At 39.0% G+C, this 18,884-nt stretch overlaps 1 long non-coding RNA gene across 1 annotated transcript in view; it reads left to right on the top strand.

Annotated features, from left to right (window-relative positions):
- The first annotated feature begins 371 nt into the window (after positions 1–371).
- Positions 372–18,884, top strand: part of LOC145989682 (uncharacterized) — a 172,130-nt gene continuing 153,617 nt past the window's right edge. Inside the window, exons 1-2 of the long non-coding RNA XR_014441881.1 lie at positions 372–763; positions 1,081–1,150. This is a non-coding gene — a long non-coding RNA (uncharacterized LOC145989682). The remainder of the gene's footprint in view (positions 764–1,080; positions 1,151–18,884) is intronic.

Raw genomic sequence — 18,884 nt, 5'->3', positions numbered from 1 at the left:
AGTCTTACGCATTCGTTTCATTCACAAGTCATAGGTTCTCGGCGATCCGGCACACGGCATCGGACTCAGCCAATCAGAGAGCAGCCAGCCTTACTCCTCGTGGGCGAGTCCATGACAATCAATGAGCAGTGGAAGAGGTAGCAGAGGAATAATCTTTATCGCGCTGCAATTACGCTCTCGGCGGGATATTTCTGCACGTTCGCGAGTAAATAAACGCGTTTTCGTCCCAAATGTAACGGGTGGAACGCCGATGCGCTTTTGTTCGGCCGGAATCGTCACGCAGCGACTCGCAGCTCCGACCTGCCGCCTAGCGGACTCCCCTCACGAGCGCGAAATGGAAACTACCCACCACTCGATTTCAGCTGACTGCCGTACTCATGTACGCAGGCCGTAGTACTAACATGACTGGGTGCTGAGAGCAGTAGTGCGATCCTGAAACCTAGTGAGGAAGGTGGTGCTGTGGTCTCGCTGCAGCTGGATAACGGTGCTCAATCGGATATAATGTTATATCTTGAGTTTGGACTATGATTTAGTTGTACGGTACCCCACGGATCCTTCGAGTGATGACCCTGTGAAATATTATTTGTGCCAGCGAGGCGAGGAACGGATTAGGCTGGGAAGTTTCGCCGCAAGTCGCAGTGAAAGCTGAACTGGCCGGCCCTCTGTTCCGTCTTACAACGCCTGTTGGTGAATGATGCTGAAATTTCTCACCCACAAACTGAAATCGCAATCTCTGAATGAGGAACAGCCGTATCTATACAAGGTATTTTAGTCTTAATTTCTTTCCCGAGTCTTCTTCCTTTTTTTTTTACGAGGTAACCTCCTTGAAGGTCAGGATAGGGCCAGTTAAGATGGCTGCCATTCGAGTTCCATCAAGACAAAGAGCTCCCCTGTAGTTGACGTTTTGCAGAAGTAAGTGAAGCCTCTTGCACGAGAACTAATGCAGGATAGTTAATTTGAGTTCCGTGTTCAACCTAGACAAAAAGTTTTTGTGGAATCTTTCGTAATTTTCGTGTATTTTAATCTTAAACGTGAGTCCCCTGCCAATATGGCTGACTGATTTTTCTTTCTTGCTCGCAGGCAGACGACGATCACGATTCTGGAACTGAATCTGACGACGAACACGGCGATACAGAAGACCAAGAAAGCAGTGAGTAACCTTATTTGTAATTTCTCTTTATGTGTGCAACTTTGATATTTCCGTTCAGCTATTATGGATCGCTTGTTGTCAGACTAAAAATCTCATTCAATTGTTGGCTCACGATTAATATTGTTTTGGGGTCCAATATACGTGACAACTGTACCGAACATAAACGTAATTTCATTATAATATGTTTTGTGCCAGTCGTTAGTGATATTATTCGACCCGGCATTTGTTTCGAAATTGTGCACCGGCTTAGATAAGATAGGCTTACGTTTCCTTCGTGTGATAAAAGTTATTTTTGCAGCGCTAATCCAGTTGTAAGTTCCAAAACAAGGGCGTACGATCCTTTCTTGTGGCACTGTTGTGTTTTACATAATAAAATACGCTGATATGTTTTTACAATGTAACCGAGAGTGCAATCGTAAGCCGGTACAGGATTGATATCGAATGTAGGTTCCGTAAGGACGGAATATAAAAATTTACATATGCTAACGCAGTAAGGTGAGCGGTGACATGTGAGAATGTAAACGGTGAAAGTGAATGTTCGAGTTCATCGTGCAGGAAGTGAGAAGAGTGAAAGTTGTGTGGTTTCGTTCTGGGGACTGTAATACCGGCGAGTGCCGGGTGAACCTAGCTAGACCAGCCGGTGGAGCTCCCGTAGCGACGTCGTTCTTCCTGCTTATTCAATCAGCTGATCCTATATCGAGAACCGAGCGTGCCAGTTGTGCATTAGTTTTTGCAAAAACTACTCAAACTATGTACTTGCGCTTGAGATATTCAATTTCTCCACAATGTTACGAGGCACTAGCATAGGTAGGGAGTGTCGTTACTAACTCATATGTAACACAACAACCGTAAATTCGCTTGTGTTTTCCCTCCCCCGCAAGTTCCACTTTTCAACGCCATGAAATTGGTTTTTCGTGGTTGTACCGCGCAATGACGCCCTATTGGAATGATATGTAGAAATAAGTACTCGGCTAACGAGTTCTCTGCATGTGCAGTTACTGTAATTGTGTAATTTAGGAGTGCAGTTGCCGATATTCGCTGCATGTTGCAGACTTGCAGGAGCTTAACAGACAATATAATTCTGGCGCGACGCGTATATTTCGGTACTAAGTATTGTTATTTTATATAATTTATCGACACCATCTTGCACCTTAACACTTAGTCCGACGAGGAAGCGTTTTTTCATAAGATATTGCCAAATGCACGACTATTGCCGCTATCGTGTCCTGTCTGCCATTATCGCAGTGAATCATGTCCGTTCCCTAATATACATGTTCTCACAACCGAGCACAACCAGTCCGAGCTTGGAGCTGGGAAATCATGTTTGTGTTCCAGACTCGGTTTCTAATAATAATTTTGGAAATAGCATGGAAATTATTTCGGATGAATTTTCCAAATAGCTACAATTAGTTGTCGTACGATCTGTTGTATTTTATACTGCTGGTAGCTAAGTATTATCTTACACTTTTATCAGTTACGTGAACCGGCGAGTTATTAGAAGCAATAAATGTCGAAATTAGAAATACATACTGAATTTCAGTTTAAAACGACGGGGTTACGGAAGTCAGCGTAAACTTGTTTGTATGCCCACTTTTGAACGTTTTCTTTACACCTTGAATCGTCAGAAGTATGATTATTCTCTTTCTCCATTTATTCTTTGGATATGTGACATTTTCTTAGCTGTGCGTTGCAGTCAGTTCATTGCACCAACTTAATAATGCAAACTCCTGCTGCGGTGTGCTTCCGTCGGTCTTCCCCAAAATCTTTGTTTCCTCCTAATCATGTTTCCGGGCTGGAGACCCGGTCGGGAAAAATTTCAATTGTTTCGGGTTCAGTTTGGGTTCAACTAGGCTGAGTATAAAGTTGGTTTTGATACAAGCTTTCCACCCGTAACTCATTCACTGTGCGCCGATGTTGAATGTTCAACTCGATCATAGTGGATATAGAATGCCGATATACTTCTATGATCAGTATTGTTCGTATGATATGATCGACCATAATGTACAGTGGGATCCATGAGTATTACCGCGCAAATTGTTCCTGACCATGTTCGTGCACTTTATTTGACCCAATAGGAGCTTCAAGAATTAGAAGAAAACTTAAGCTGTTGAAAACTTCTGAACCAGCATACACAAAAATCCATCGCTTAAAAACACAGAGGATGTAAGATAAAATTAATGAAAATAGTCATGGACAATTTGCACTGTATTACTCATGGATTCCACTGTACCAGGCGAAGAACGATGTTCTAGCGAATTGGCGAGAATTACTCTGAAACATTCTCTTTGTTTCATATTTAAAAACTGCATATAGGTATGGGGCAGGGCTATGTGTAGCGGTCGGTAATGGCCGATGGGAGTTTGGTTCAATTTGGAACCGTGTCGAAACCTGAATTATCGCCTATATCTTGCCTCAGATTCTTTTGAATAATTCTTGTAATTTAAAAAAAAACAATTAGTGAGATTTATGTATGCATCGGTAACCATTTGATCTAGCGCGACTGACGTCCTGTCAATGTTTCACGTAACATTCACACTTTCCATGTTATTGTGAGAATCTAAATTGTAACAAAAAAGGGTTAACATGTTGAATTAGGTGCATGTCGTTTGAGATGTACATTTTTTGCTCGATCTAACAGTCTGGCACGCTTGGTACAACATAAAGCACGTACTTTCGAGTTCCTAGTTGGGGGAATGGTACTGTACTTAATGAGAAATTCGATGTACTGACGTTTATGAATAGAAGGACTTGATGTGTATGTATGCTTACACATAGGAAGAATTAATAAATTGATATTGCATAAAACTCAGCTGCAATAAAGATCACAGTTTGGCCAGCTTAATAGTTTTCACGTGACGAGAAAGGAATATTTCTTTTAGAAGTGAGAATGTTGCTGTTCTTAGTTAATTGAAAATTATTAGCATGTAGTCTGAATGTAGTTTCATCAATGTTATTTGCATGAATGATCGAAAATAAAAGTTATCTTTCACGTCATAAACATGGATATATATATTACTTTAACGTATTGTTAACTTGGTTTATGTAATGCGTGATAAAACGTTATTACCTTTTCAACAAAGTTAACACCGTTGCATAAATCGAACTGTTGTAGTGCGTAGCTGAAGCATAGTACAATTTTTATTGCGCATACGTTGCATATTATTAATATGCTTTTTCCGTGAAATGAGTATTTTCTGATGGAGCAGAAAATTCCATTTCGCGAAGTAAGAAATCATGACGTGATCCATGTCTGTGATGCGAGGTGTAGGCATTTTATAGCTTTTTGATGTACCGTATTATCAGTTTCCTTTGTTCATCTTCGTGCTGTTTTTTCCCCTTGTACAATTTTCGAGCGTATGTAGCGCCACAGGCGGAGTGATTGAAAGCTTACGTCCAGTTCTGTCTTGACTTGCGTTCTTTATTGCTGTTCTGGCAGAATGTTCTTGTGCAGAATCAAGATGTCTTACCAAAGCGCACACAGGCTTTCCTTTGTGCCGTGGAAGTTTTCGTGTCTAGTATAGTATCGCAGTTTAACAAAAACGTGCAGCGTAACACAGAGCATATCCGTTCCAGAATTGCTTCATTCCATGGTAAAACGAAAGTTGTACGTATCATACCTTCAACTGTGCTGTCATTTTGTTTAATCTTAAAATAGTAGAAAGTAGATTCATGGTAATGCTTTGTTGTACAGTTACAAATGCCTCATATGCCTGTTGAAACGTGCAATGTTAATCGTGATAGGAATTATATGTTCACCATATTCAAGGTTTTCATCAATTTATGCCAGAGATCAACCAAGTACGCCTTAAGAGTTTTGAAAGTGAGTTTTGGTTATGGTGCATTGCATTAGGAAAGTGATGAATCACACTGCAGTTTATGAACTGTGGCGTTTTAGTTGTAACTTCGTTTCATCGTGCATATTCATGTTCCTTGCATGTGCAAATTGTGATTAATACATGTATTGTACTGGTAATTTGACAAGTTCAGTATTGTGTGAAGTGGTATTTGTTTCTCGTTGGTTTTTTCTCCTTCTGGCAGAAGGATTGTGTGTTGCAAAAGGGGGAAGAGAACGTGCTTTATTGTACTTCATCAGAACCGTCCTTAAAGGGGGGGGGGGGGCAGGGGTAATCACCAGTGACCCCACGCTAAATCAATCAGTTAATAGAAAATAATGTATTTACAGTACACACTTTAGACACTCACAATAGATAGTTGTTATGATCGAAAATATAGGTCTAATTTTGGCACATCTAAGGATTGTAGGTCACAGATATTCTAGACAAAGAACATACTTCAATATTCATAAAAATACAGATCATTGCAAGAAAAGTTGGTTTTAGGTGCATGTTAATACTCATAGTGGAATCGAATCGCTGCACAATGTGCATCTACCGAGAATCGAACTACCTACGAACCCCTTGATTACAAGATAATATGTAGAATAATCCTATGGTATAAAAATGTAAGATTATATTACAAATGTAAATTAAATCTGGCTTTAAAACAACTTTCACCCAAGTTCATGACATTTGATAAATTTAATTACGTATATATGTTTCAAATTTCCACTGCACTAAGTATAATATTAAATTTGTAATAACTTTCATAAGTTTTGTAATTGAATATAAAAGAAAACGAAGTCCGTCATATACCGGAAATTGAAAGAAAATAATTTCGAAATTTTGAACAACTGTCATTATAGGCCCCACACATTATATATCCACAACCACGTACAGTGCGATCCACAAGTATTGCTCGGCAAATTGTCCATGACTGCTGTCATTAATTTATCTTGTGTCTGATGCGATTTTAAGGAATAGATTTTGGGTGTGTTGGTGCAGGAGTTATCAAAAACTTGGCGTTTTCTGTCATTTCTTTATGCTTTCATTGTGTAAAGCAAACCGAATAAACATGGCGATGGACAATTTGCTTTGTAATACTTATGCATTCCACTGTAGGACTGCTGTAACTGCAAATGTAAACCGTGAACTTGCATTTGATTTATTGTTATTTCAAGATTGCGATACACGCCAAATGAAGGTTGATGCATATGCAGTGTATCAATTGACACAAATTGCACTGCACTTTTGTCACTGGCCATATGGTAGCTGAAGTGTGTACTAGAAAACGTACATACACAGCACGACGACGAATTCCCTGCCCTATCCATGAAGAAAGTATGTTAATACTTTTCTCGCCATTTACGGAAACGGGACTGGAATCTTTTTCCAAGCTTCTAATTGTAATTTAAATCTCCATTTGTAAATGTGAAACTCCTGCACAGGGGTTACAGTAAATAAAATAAATATTAGATAACCAGCTTTTTTTTCCCCAAAGCAATAGTACTTCTTTAGTACTAGAACCAATGATTCTGATTTGGATTTATTCTAAAAAAATCCTTGATTTTTCCTTGATTTTATTTTATTGTATGATATTGAATTCATTTAATTTCATCATTGGAATTACTATATGTAATGTATTGTTACGCAGTATGGTACTTGAAAAATTTTCCAGGGCGAAGGGATTTCAGTAACCTCACTAGAACCATCAAGATTATATGAATTATATTCATAGCCCCCTTGAGGACAAATAATTAGCAACCAGAAGGGCATTCTCTCTCATTTCCCTTTTATATACCACCCTGCTGTTACATTAAAGAGCAATCAGTGAAATGTGTTTATATTCCATCAAAGTTATTGTTACTTTGCATTCGAATATTTAATATGACCGGGAGACCTGTACCAGTTTGAAAGTTTTCACTATTTGAATGCAAAATTAAAAATAATTTGAAAAGCAGGAGTAGCCAGCACCGAGGTAAACACATTAGGGCCTTTTTATTTTCCCGAGTAGAATATGTATAGCATTTTATACTCCATTATTTATTGTAAGGATATTTTCTTTCCTAGCAATCTACAAGACTATTTACTGAAATTAAATTTGAAAGATTTTAAATAATTTCTGATAATGTGAAATCTCCCACGCTACAGTATACCAAACAACACAACGATTTATTCACATTTTAATAAGAAATTATTATGATTAAAGCATTGGCTGGTAATATTGTATTTGTCTTTAGCAGAAGATGCCACTTTTCGTTCACATCTAATGGAGTAACTGTTCATTTTCTTGTTGCAGAATTTCATTGTTCAATTGTTTCAAAACATGTCTTCGATTCAGTACACCACCGTGTATTACCCATTATACATATTAATGACTTTATTAAAGACCCCTTTTAATGAATAATTAGTGAGTCACACAAAGTGAAAAGGGATACTGCCTTAGTGTTTCCTTTGAATGTACAACTTGACCGACAGACCAATGGTATTTGAGGAGTTGTATAGTTGGTTTCTTGCATCTTGTAGTGGTCTCTTTTAGTGTCTGCCGGACCCTCTGGCCGACTGGTTAGCACATCGTGCTGCGACGCCAAGGGTCCCGGGTTCGAATCCCGCTCGGGCTTGGTTGTTTGTGAATGTCCATTCATCAGTTTCATCACTCATCCCCATCTTCACAAATGAGCCAAGAGGTACAAAACGCGAAGTAAAATAAACTCAAATCAATCGTTTAGTGTCTTTATCTCTTGAAACATGTGCATATCTTCTGGAAATAAACATACCCTTCTTCTTCTGCAGTACTTTGCTTGTTGTGTTCGCCATTAAATATGTTCAGTAAGTTCTACTGTTTTATGATCATTCTCATTGTATGAATTTGGAAGGTTATTTTTTTCACTGGCCGTACTGAGCTGGGTACATGCTCATTTTAGCTGTCCCATTTGATTAGTCATGCTGAAACTGAAAATTGCAACCCAAAGTCGCAAACTTGATCCTGGATAAATGTGTATCTTATTTAGGCACTATTTTTTACTACAGAACACTGACATTATAATTCTGCACTATGCTACGTTAATTTCCGGAGCTTTTTCTGCACAAAAACTATTATTATACTATAACATAAACACCTTTTGAAATATGCATTATTAATTTTTCATCACAGAACAAGAACTTGTACATAATAGAGAATATGGAAATATGGCTAATTTTTAAATGTATCAGTGCTATACCAGTGTGCTGTGAACTAATTTTTTGAGTGTCTAGACGAATCCTTCAACAAACACTGGAATCATGAGCTTGCCATCCAAATGAAAAGAGTGTGTTAATAGAGATGGAACCTGCATTGAAAAATAAACCAGATGAATTTGACCACGCGCAATTTTGAGTGTTTTTCTAAATTTGGCTTCGTATCTGTCATGCTCTACATTCTCGCCTTGTTTTTAGAACATCCTAGGATAATATCTCACAGGACACTGAATTTTACACCGAGGTTCGAAATTTAGTTGTATTATTTTAACAAACCACCGTGTTTTAACAGTTAGCCACCAAAAATGAAAGGCTTCGCTATCAGTTGGTATCCGTTCATCTTGCTGTACTGTGTATCGGGTACATACATGGCCGTATTTAGAGGGGGGGTTTCTAGGGTTCAACCCCACCCCCCTTCCCCGAAACTTCTGCAATGTTCGATTAATGGAAGTTCAGAAACCAAAATGTGTAACTCAATTTCAATTTTTTTTTCATAGCATCACAAAAATACAAGGAAACAATGTTGAAACGATCGAGCTAGAATCTTCATACATTTGGAATTCTGAAACTTGAGTGAAACAGGATTTATTCTCGGAATCGCCGCCCACCCGTGACCCCTCCATTTTCACTTCTGCTGTCCTCTTTCCACTGTTGTTCCTGCGTCACAAGGAATCTAGACTGAAAATTCCATTATGATTGTCCCAAAAGTCCCTTTCCAACTTTTAAATTCCCTCTCTGATAATGTCGGAAATCCCCCTCGATAGGAGTTAAAACCTAGGATCTCCAGTTTCGTAGCGCTTTACGCTCGTGATTGAGGTTACAATCCATGCACCTAAGCTTTTTTTTAAAGGTATCTACAATTTAATAACAAAGCATAATAATTGTGCATTTCAGTACACACTGTGTGAAACTTAAAAGAAAAAACAAAGCCTTGTGCTGGATTGAGTAAGCCCCCTCAATTATTAATATTATTATGGAATAAAATTGTTTTATTATGAAATTTTAATTATTATTTATTAATTATTCTTATTACTATTATTCAAATTTCTGGCGATGCCCATGGGAACAATTATGAGTGACCCCCCCCCGAAAATTTTCCTGCCTACGGCCATGGGTACATACATATCATTTCCTCCTTCATCATACCCTGATACAACTTCCTTTCGTACTTGGTTGTTTCCACCACATTTCCCGTACAATCTGGCAGTGTTGAATTACATTTTTAAGCTTTAAAGCTGATATGAAGGAGATGAGATGCCACATCGTATAATAAGTTGTAAATTATTCTATTGTATCAGTAACATAACATCAGTAACTGTGAGTGCAGGAGATTTTGCTTCATTGAACACTTGTACCTTTTTTTGGTTGTTTATAGATAGAAAGATGGCTTGATGAAACTCGTAGTTGGGTACTGTACAGGGAGTTTCACTGAACGCTGCCTTACTTTAATTTGCATCCAACTTTCTGTGCCTACAATTGGCGCATTTGAATTAAATTAAGGATTGAACATATGTTCTCATTCTTCCATTCCCCAGATTTGACCCATCCCGAAATTGATCATCGGCTGGAAAATACCCAAAACATGTAATTGTGCACTGATTTGTATAAAAAAAATAGTTCAGAGTTCCTTGTATTTGTGGAATCAGTTTCTCACACTGTAGGATCAGTTTATGTACAGTTGTAAGAACTTGGATAATTTTATGTGGAACACCCTATATTTAGAATCTCCATGATTCTGGCTTTCAGGTCTAATTGTGAGAGAACCGCAAGAAAAGCATTTGCCCATTAATATGAAAATATCAAAGAACATGCTGCTGGATAACATGCAATTTTTCGTTCATATTTTTAAGGATACACCAAATTGGAACAGCAAATTGCGCATGTGTGTGTTATGTAATTAGTGTGTAGAAAACAAGGAGCCTCAGTGGTATAGCAGGGTTCATTTATCGGAGTGGGTGATACAAGGTCGCAATTTTTCCGGTCTTATTCCTACATAAAGCGGCTCTAGAGTTCACCCAGCCTGCATACCTGCGGGCAATCGGCGGTTGGGATAAAGGCGACCGGAGCGTGATGCCGAGCATGTCACCTCCAAAAATGGCCTATATCGAAGAATGTGGGGAGCTCTATCCATGGACGTCCGCAGGATTTTTTCCCAGGAATGCAAGCTACGTATTTTTCCCGAGGGAGGGGGGACAAGCAAGTGCACATTTTCCTCCAATAATAGTGTTGTCCCCTCAAAAAACATTGCTTCAATTTGAAATTATCATGTTCCTGCAATTCCTTCAGCCCCACGTCCCACATGTGGGCAAAGTGCACGGGAAGATTACATACCTTTACCTTACCTTACTATAGAGAACAACACACACACACAACGTATATCTATTTATATATAGTACGTTGTAGCCTTGTTATCATGGTGGGCCTCCCCCATGGCGCAGTGGTAGCGTCTTTGCCTTGTAATCAAGGGGTCCCGGGTTCGACACCCGGTGGAGGCACAAGTGGTTCGGATCCCACTTTAAACTGTAGGTCCAGTCCCGATTAGCCATACTGTGCATAAAGTGGGCTTAAAACACCAACTTGTTATCATGGTGTTCCGGGTTCGATACCTGGTGGAGGTACGTTAGTGGTTCGGATCACACACTAACCTGGGTCCAGTCCCGATTATCCTGTGCACAAAGTGGACTTCAAAACTCAATATATGGATTGATGAGGGACAATATATATCAACCTTTATTCTTAAATCTTTAAACTGTAGGTCCAGTCTGCAAAGGATCCTCCACCAGGAAAAAATACTTCGAAGGAGGAACCACAAAATGAAAGAATTGGGACACTTGAAATGTAAAAATATAATCATGTGCAGTGGCGTGCCCAAGGGAAGGTGTGATGGGATCATACCCCCCCCCCCCTTTTGGCCCAGTATTTGTTTAAAAAAAAGAACGCCAAATACAGGAAATGATGGCAAAATAATAGTACTAACAAATTATGCCTACCCCAGTCTTTTGAAAATCCTGGACACTCCACTGACCATCTGGCAACTTGCCACTTTAAACTATAGGTCCAGTCCAGATTAACCTTTCTGTACACAAAGTTGACTTAAAAGCTCATTATATATAGCGATCTTTATTCTTAAATCTTTAAACTGTAGGTCCAGTCCCGATTAACCTTTCTGTGCACAAAGTGGACTAAAACAAAAACTCAGTAAAAATATTTATTCTACTGTTTTGCGCCCAACGATACAGACAATACAGCTACCATCTTATAAGGAAAAAGTCTCACGGCTACTTCGTTTACATAGCGATATATGATCAAAATCCATCTGTACACTAAGGTAGATAGTGATACAGCCCGACTCCAAGGAACCTTCGAGTCAATCTGTATGCAGAACAAACGTCAAGCATATCCTTGTATAGGGAGGGAGGGGTGGGTAAAGCTCCAAGCACAATTCGTTCCTTGGAAGTTTATTTTTGCGTGTTGCACCAGAGCGGATGGCCATTTGGGCAGCACGAGGCGTTCAGCCAGGTAAAATGCTCGTCATCCTTTCTCCCCCTTCGAGCTGAGCATGTTTCTGTGAATGTAATTAAAGGCTTCATTTGACCTGTGGGTGTTTCTGGCCGCTGGAATCTTGTACATTTCATGCTCGTCACTTTCTGGAATCCTGAACGTGAACCTGGAGGTCATCGCCTTGAACATTAAAATGTTTTATGTACAAAGAAGCGGCTATATAAGTTTATTAGACTTTTCATCTCCATCCATTGATACTTTATTACCAGTATCTCAATTTTGATTACGGATTGTGACGTCAAAGGTGTACTTCGGCCTGTCCGGCAACCGTTCAAGTGTTCCTTGTTCTATTAATTTCCTTTACTGCCAACTGCTACTTCTGCAGCTGATTAAATAAAGTAGAAAAAAAAATACTAAATTCGTCTTATAGTTAGGTCTTTGCTTCTAGACTATTATGGTACCAGGAACGTTGCAACGAATTTACATATTTTTGTGAGAACTAATTTTGTTTCCTACATCTTTTGTTTCACTGGATTCATAGGCGCCACCATCTTGGGTGGTGGTGGGCTAGCCCTCACCCAATAGATAAATTTACTGAATTCTTCTCATAGATAGGCCTTTGCTTATAGACTAATCATGGTAATAGGAGTATTTCAACTTTTGTTTCACCGGATACATAGGCGTCGCCACCGTGGTTGGGGGTCGACGCTAACCAATCCGAATAACTAACATGGGACATTTTGAGGATCGTTTGTAGAGGATGCAGAATGAGACCACAGTTCGATTCCCTGGGTGTAATCTAATGTCTGAATTTTTCCGGCCTTGTTTCTGCATAAAGCTGCTCTGGGGCTCACCCAGCCCCAAATTAAAGGTGAACGGGTGGCAACCCAGGGGTGTAAAGTAAAGGTGGCCGGAGCGTGGTGCTGATCACATCACCTCCACAATGGCAGAGATCGAGAATATGTGGAGCCCTATCCCCACATCCCCTAAATGAACCTTCATGGCGCGGTGCTATATGCACAGGGAACTTTAACTTACCCTACCATCTTATAGCTAGGCCTTTGCTTCTAATTATGGTAACAAGAATATATCAACTAATTTCTAATTTTTTAATGAGAAATCATTTTATTTCCAACATTGGCGTCGCCACCGTACGTGAGGGTGGGCACTAGCCCTACCGAATAGCCAATTGGGAAATGCTGAGTATCATTTATAGTGGATGCAGAATCGCACACAGAGGGAAGGAGGGGGAAAGAGAGAATGCATGAAAGATGTAAATAGTGACAGAGTGAGGGAGAAATACTCAAATTTTCCATCTTTTACAACGCTTTTCTACCACTTTTGTCTAATCGTGACGATGAGGATGGCTGATGATTAGATTAAATTGATGAAGGGGCATTCACAAAGAGTACTCATGCCCCAACTCGGATTCGAACCTGGGAATTTCGTTGTCTAGATCGGGCAGAAGTGTTTGCGGAAACTTGATATGATTCATGTATGAAATATGAGCGGATATATCGGATTAGGAGCGGATTTTCTCCCTCTTGCCTTCTTGTATCTTTTGTAATAAAACGTAACTTTAATGTTTTAAATTCGTTTCATGTTGTTTCGAGCCCGATAATGTATATTTATATTGCCTATAAGTGCCTATTTTGAGGTTTAGTGCGTTTTTTGTATTTATAATATTCCCTAAGATATTCGTTGCTTATTATGTCTTTCTTCAATTACTTTAGAAGGAAATATCTTTTTGTGAACGTTACTTCTCTCTCTCTCTCTCTCTCTCTCTCTCTCTCTCTCTCTCTCTCTCTCTCTCTCTCTCTCTCTCTCCATCATTTTAATCGTCGTCGCGAGTAGTCAAAAGTAACAGAAAAGCGACGCAAAAAATGAGAAAAGTACAATAAAATACATAAAATTCAATTCAATAAGTGTACAAACGACTGCAGAATCATTTGAATTTTCTCGACAATTCATGCTCATGCAAATCAGAAAGCGATTTTCCCGAAATTAGAATCGCCAGTAGGCTATGTAAATCCCGAAATGATTTTCAAACCTTTGAAATGTGGGTGTGGCATTTTCACCTGTCACTACCTGTGCAAAATCGAATTAGATTTCACATACTTTGGAGCTAGTGCAATTTTCGAGATGTGTTCTTGTTTTTTTTTTTAGTGGGTTGTTGAGAGTACAAGAAAATTCTTTATTGCAACATAGTGCAGGCGATGTTTATATATAATAATTCTGCCCCATCTATGGGTGACAAATGAAAGTTTTGAGATCTATATATAATTGTACATGCTTTATTTCCAGCTTTATGTAGATATTTCAGGGGCATTGACCCTCACCCCCCTCACCCCTCGCCACTCTTTTGGAATAAAACAATATTTGCCAATCCTGTCCTTCAGTGGTCAGAACATTGTCCTCAGAATGTTCGTTGCACGCACACAGTCTGTGACGTCAGAATACCTGCACTTTGAGGATTGGCTAGTGACGCAAGTAATTAGGGTAATGCAGCAATTAGTAAGATGGGCAACTGTAGGTCAGTTAAAGGTGGTCAATTGGCATGCCCGGAGGTAGAATCCATTAAGCACCAATCTTGGATTACAGTCTTAAGACTAGTCAAGTCACTATGGGTTGAGAAAACGCGACCGCATGTCTGTGGTCTCCAAGGAATTGAACGGGTTTCTGGAATCTACCGCCGTCTTTTTTTCTTGTATTCTTCGTGTTAAGAGTCTTTTACCTTGTTTTGCGTTGAATGTCCCTTGTCGGATTGGACCACGAGCATGGGAGTGCGGTGTTGTGACAAGAATGCTACTGTCTACGTGACCAGTGGCGTAAGAAAACGTTTATTTGGGGGCGTACACATATAGTGCCATTCTCTTTTAGCACAGGCCACGCAATTCTCAGTTTTTCATATTTTTGTATGCAATTTTGTGTTTAGCTTCGATTTCCTGCCTGTTCTGGCTACTCGCGACGACGAGGCTGAGTGATGATACTGTTGACGGGACACTCATAAATAACATTCTGGGGAGGGGACATGCTCACGCCAGGATTTGAACCCGGGATCTTCGGTGACGAGCTTGAGAGTCGATATTCGGTGGAGGCACATAGTGGCACTTTAACATGTAGATTTAATCTCCTATTAACCCATCTGTGCATAAAGTGGACTTAAAGCAAGAGTTCAAATCAGCAGTCCAATTTATCAGCCTCGATGGATCTGATCTCAAACTGAAAGGGTCGAACCCACAAGGGGTGCCTGCGTCATGGGAATTTTTTTGGGGGGACAAAATTTCATAGTTTACCTACAAATTCTACATATCTTCACACAAAAATGAGGGATGGTTTCGTTTGATTGACTTATTGATTTTTAGTAATGGTTTTTAGATTCTCAGCATCTATTTCATGACTTCAGTAGCAAACATGACAGTGAGCCGTAATTTTTCTTTCTTTAGCCTTTTAATTTCAACTACAATGAAAGCTTTTGAATGTCATGTGCCTTTCGATTGTTGGCATCTGGGCCAGTGGTAAACAATGCCTGGTGTTTTCTTTCAGTTTTAATGTTTGATGATTTCAGGCTGATGATTAATGTCGCTTGTGTGTGTTCCTGTACTACGACTGTCTGGATAATTGTAAAATACTGTCGGTTTTCGCTGTCTAACTAAATCTTACGTATTTCGAAAAATTAATTTTTAAAAAATGAAATCAAATTATCCACATTCAATCAAAAATAGAAAATATCCCAACTATATTCGTGTGTGTATCGGGGTGGGGGTTATGATGAGCAATTCTTTTGGGTATTTTGATGAAGAACGTCGGGGGATGGACACCTCTGGAACCCAGTACCCTCTCGCACCAGAGATAATAGCGCCACCAACCTTGACAAAGCCCTGGAACCATGGTTGAATGAGGCGGACGGGAAGGGGGGCTTCCGCGTTAAATTATTCCCATGCCATTTATATTTTGACATGCTCATTAATGCTTGATTAGCCGCTGTGGTAACATACGGTCTGTGCTAACAGCGAATGGTTAAATAGCTTTGAAATGCATCGGTTTTGGTATCCCTGATGACTTTGCGGTAGATGCATTTCCATTCGTTATTTTTAACAGCGGAGGGCAAAAGATGGCTGACTCTTCAATATGCGTAATTTTACGGCATGTATGGAATTGTTGGCGCGGGCAATGTTAAAATGTGAATTCCGCGCAGCATTAAAATTTGTATCAGCCTGCGAAACGTCGGCAGATATTATTATTGCACTAATGATTTTCCCCTCCCACGGCGGACCATGGTATTCATCGATTTTCGTGAGGGCATGGTGTTGCAGTGTTGCCAGTTGTGGCGTTGAACCTTTTTTATTTTTTCGCATCGTAAGTTCTCATCGTTCCGTTCGGAATGCGAGGTCGAATAGAGAGCGGAACAAAGATATTGTGAATAAACACCAGATTGCGCTGCTTGATCCATTGAACAGACAGTTGAACGTCGCGAAACATAAAACACAGGAAATGACGACGTCGAAGGCCTTTTGAGAATCGAGACGGGACCGAGACTTTGTTTCCGAGACGCTCGGTTTCATTCGAGGCTTTGGTATATGTCAAAAAATCCGTAAACGAATTTGACCTTACTGTACGACATACGGAATATATATTTCTACCTGATTATTTAGACAAGTCATATAATGAAAAGATTCTCTCGGCCTATCGAACAGGTGAGTTGTGAAAAAGATTTCATTAAATTTTTCTTCCTCAGGCAAACTTTCAAATCTTCCATGTTGGAAGATAATGATAGTGTTTTTACCAGTTTCTGTTTCTACAATATTTCTGAGAAGTATAGAAAAGTTATTGTAAAATGCCTTTAAAGTTAAGAAAATGTAATGCAAAATGCCTTTCAAAGTTAAGAAAATATTATGTAAAAGACCTTTGAAAGTCAAGAAAAATTATGCAATATGCCTTAGAAAAACAAGAAAATTTAATGTACGTAAAATGCCTTTGAAAATCAAGGAAATTTAACGTAAAATGCATTTGAAAGTGAAGGAAATTTAACGTAAAATGCATTTGAAAGTGAAGGAAATTTTACGTAAAATGCATTTGAAAGTGAAGGAAATTTAACGTAAAATGCATTTGAAAGTGAAGGAAATTTAACGTAAAATGCCTGTGAAAGTGAAGGAAATTTAACGTAAAATGCCTGTGAAAGTGAAGGAAATTTAACGTAAAATGCCTGTGAAAGTGAAGGAAATTTAACGTAAAATGCCTGTGAAAGTGAAGGAAATTTAACGTAAAATGCCTGTGAAAGTGAAGGAAATTTAACGTAAAATGCCTGTGAAAGTGAAGGAAATTTAACGTAAAATGCCTGTGAAAGTGAAGGAAATTTAACGTAAAATGCCTGTGAAAGTGAAGGAAATTTAACGTAAAATGCCTGTGAAAGTGAAGGAAATTTAACGTAAAATGCCTGTGAAAGTGAAGGAAATTTAACGTAAAATGCCTGTGAAAGTGAAGGAAATTTAACGTAAAATGCCTGTGAAAGTGAAGGAAATTTAACGTAAAATGCCTGTGAAAGTGAAGGAAATTTAACGTAAAATGCCTGTGAAAGTGAAGGAAATTTAACGTAAAATGCCTGTGAAAGTGAAGGAAATTTAACGTAAAATGCATTTGAAGTGAAGGAAATTTAACGTAAAATGCCTTTGAAAGTGAAGGAAATTTAACGTAAAATGCCTTTGAAAGTGAAGGAAATTTAACGTAAAATGCCTTTGAAAGTGAAGGAAATTTAACGTAAAATGCCTTTGAAAGTGAAGGAAATTTAACGTAAAATGCCTTTGAAAGTGAAGGAAATTTAACGTAAAATGCCTTTGAAAGTGAAGGAGATTTAACGTAAAATGCCTTTGAAAGTCGAGGAAATTTAATGCAAAATGTCTTTGAAAGCCAAGGATTTTGATAGGCAAAATAAGTAGATTTGTTATTCTAGTATTTATCCTGTCGATCCGGTAGTTGATATTTTCACACAGGTACAGGTTTAGCTACTGCAGCCGAAGGTTTCCAAAGCTTGTTTTCGTGACTTGATAACGCTGCGACAAATACAAGGGGGAAGGGAGGGCGTAGTTCGTGTAGCTCATCTAAAACCAATCGCCCTGACATACGATAATATGTACTGGATATAAAAGGAAAAGCAAACTATCGAATGCCGTTGACGAAACCCCTTTATATCACACGTTGCTAGGTCCTTGTTTAATGGAACAAGCCGCCGTCTTGTCGAGCGGTTTGATAAAAATCTTTTTTTTTATATAGAAATAAACTTATCGTGCTGTTTTTCACGCAAAAGCCTTCCTCCACCCCACCTTTGTTTGCGTGTTTTTTCCTCCCCAATGTTCGTGTTTAATTTTTCTCAAAGCTCTTCGCTTTTTGTGCTCTACTATGCAAGACATACTATAGCATTATCAAGCCCAAAGGGTCATTGCCGTAGAATACTTGCATTTTTGTGCCCTTGTCCAATATCTTTTGAATAAAGTTTGCGCACAGGTACGTGACGTCATCACTGGTAGGCGAAAGTAGCTGATTTACTCCCGTAATGCCCCAGAGACGAATTTCTCGCCTAATGTTTTCGACAGAGGTGGAATTCCCGTTTTGCCGAATCCCCTTTCACCGAATATTTTGAAGGGAGGAAATTTTCCCCTCTCTTCCCACTGTACAATAATCATTTTAGTATCTCGTTAAGTTTTTTATCCAATTCATTCTATCGAATGCTTTATCCAAATCCATAAATACTAATATGAACTTTCTTTCTCTAGGTATCTTTCGCCATATAACTTTTCAGATGTTTGTTTTTCTTTTTTCCGTTACAATTTTGCCTCGAACACCTGAAATCTCCCAGCGGAGGGAAAAATCATTCCATACAAGATATTCGGCGAAACGGGAAGACACGAAACTTAGCTACAATTCTCTCCATTTTAGTGTATCTTTAAGAAATCCTACGCATAGGTATGTAACGTCTTTCAACATTTGTAGTATGCGTAACAAGCTATACATCTCTGTATTTGAATGTACTTGTGCCTTGCTTGTATTTTCTTATTTTTATTTTGCATCACATTCCTGCCAATTTTACGACGATGAGGATGAGTAATGATTAAACGAAACTAATGAAGGAACGTTCTCAAAGAACACCCATGCACACACCGGGA

The sequence above is a fragment of the Lepisma saccharinum genome, chromosome 7 (genome assembly GCF_977018435.1).
Source record: "Lepisma saccharinum chromosome 7, izLepSacc3.1, whole genome shotgun sequence".
NCBI lineage: Eukaryota > Metazoa > Arthropoda > Insecta > Zygentoma > Lepismatidae > Lepisma > Lepisma saccharinum.
This window is presented reverse-complemented; position numbering and strand designations above follow the sequence as displayed.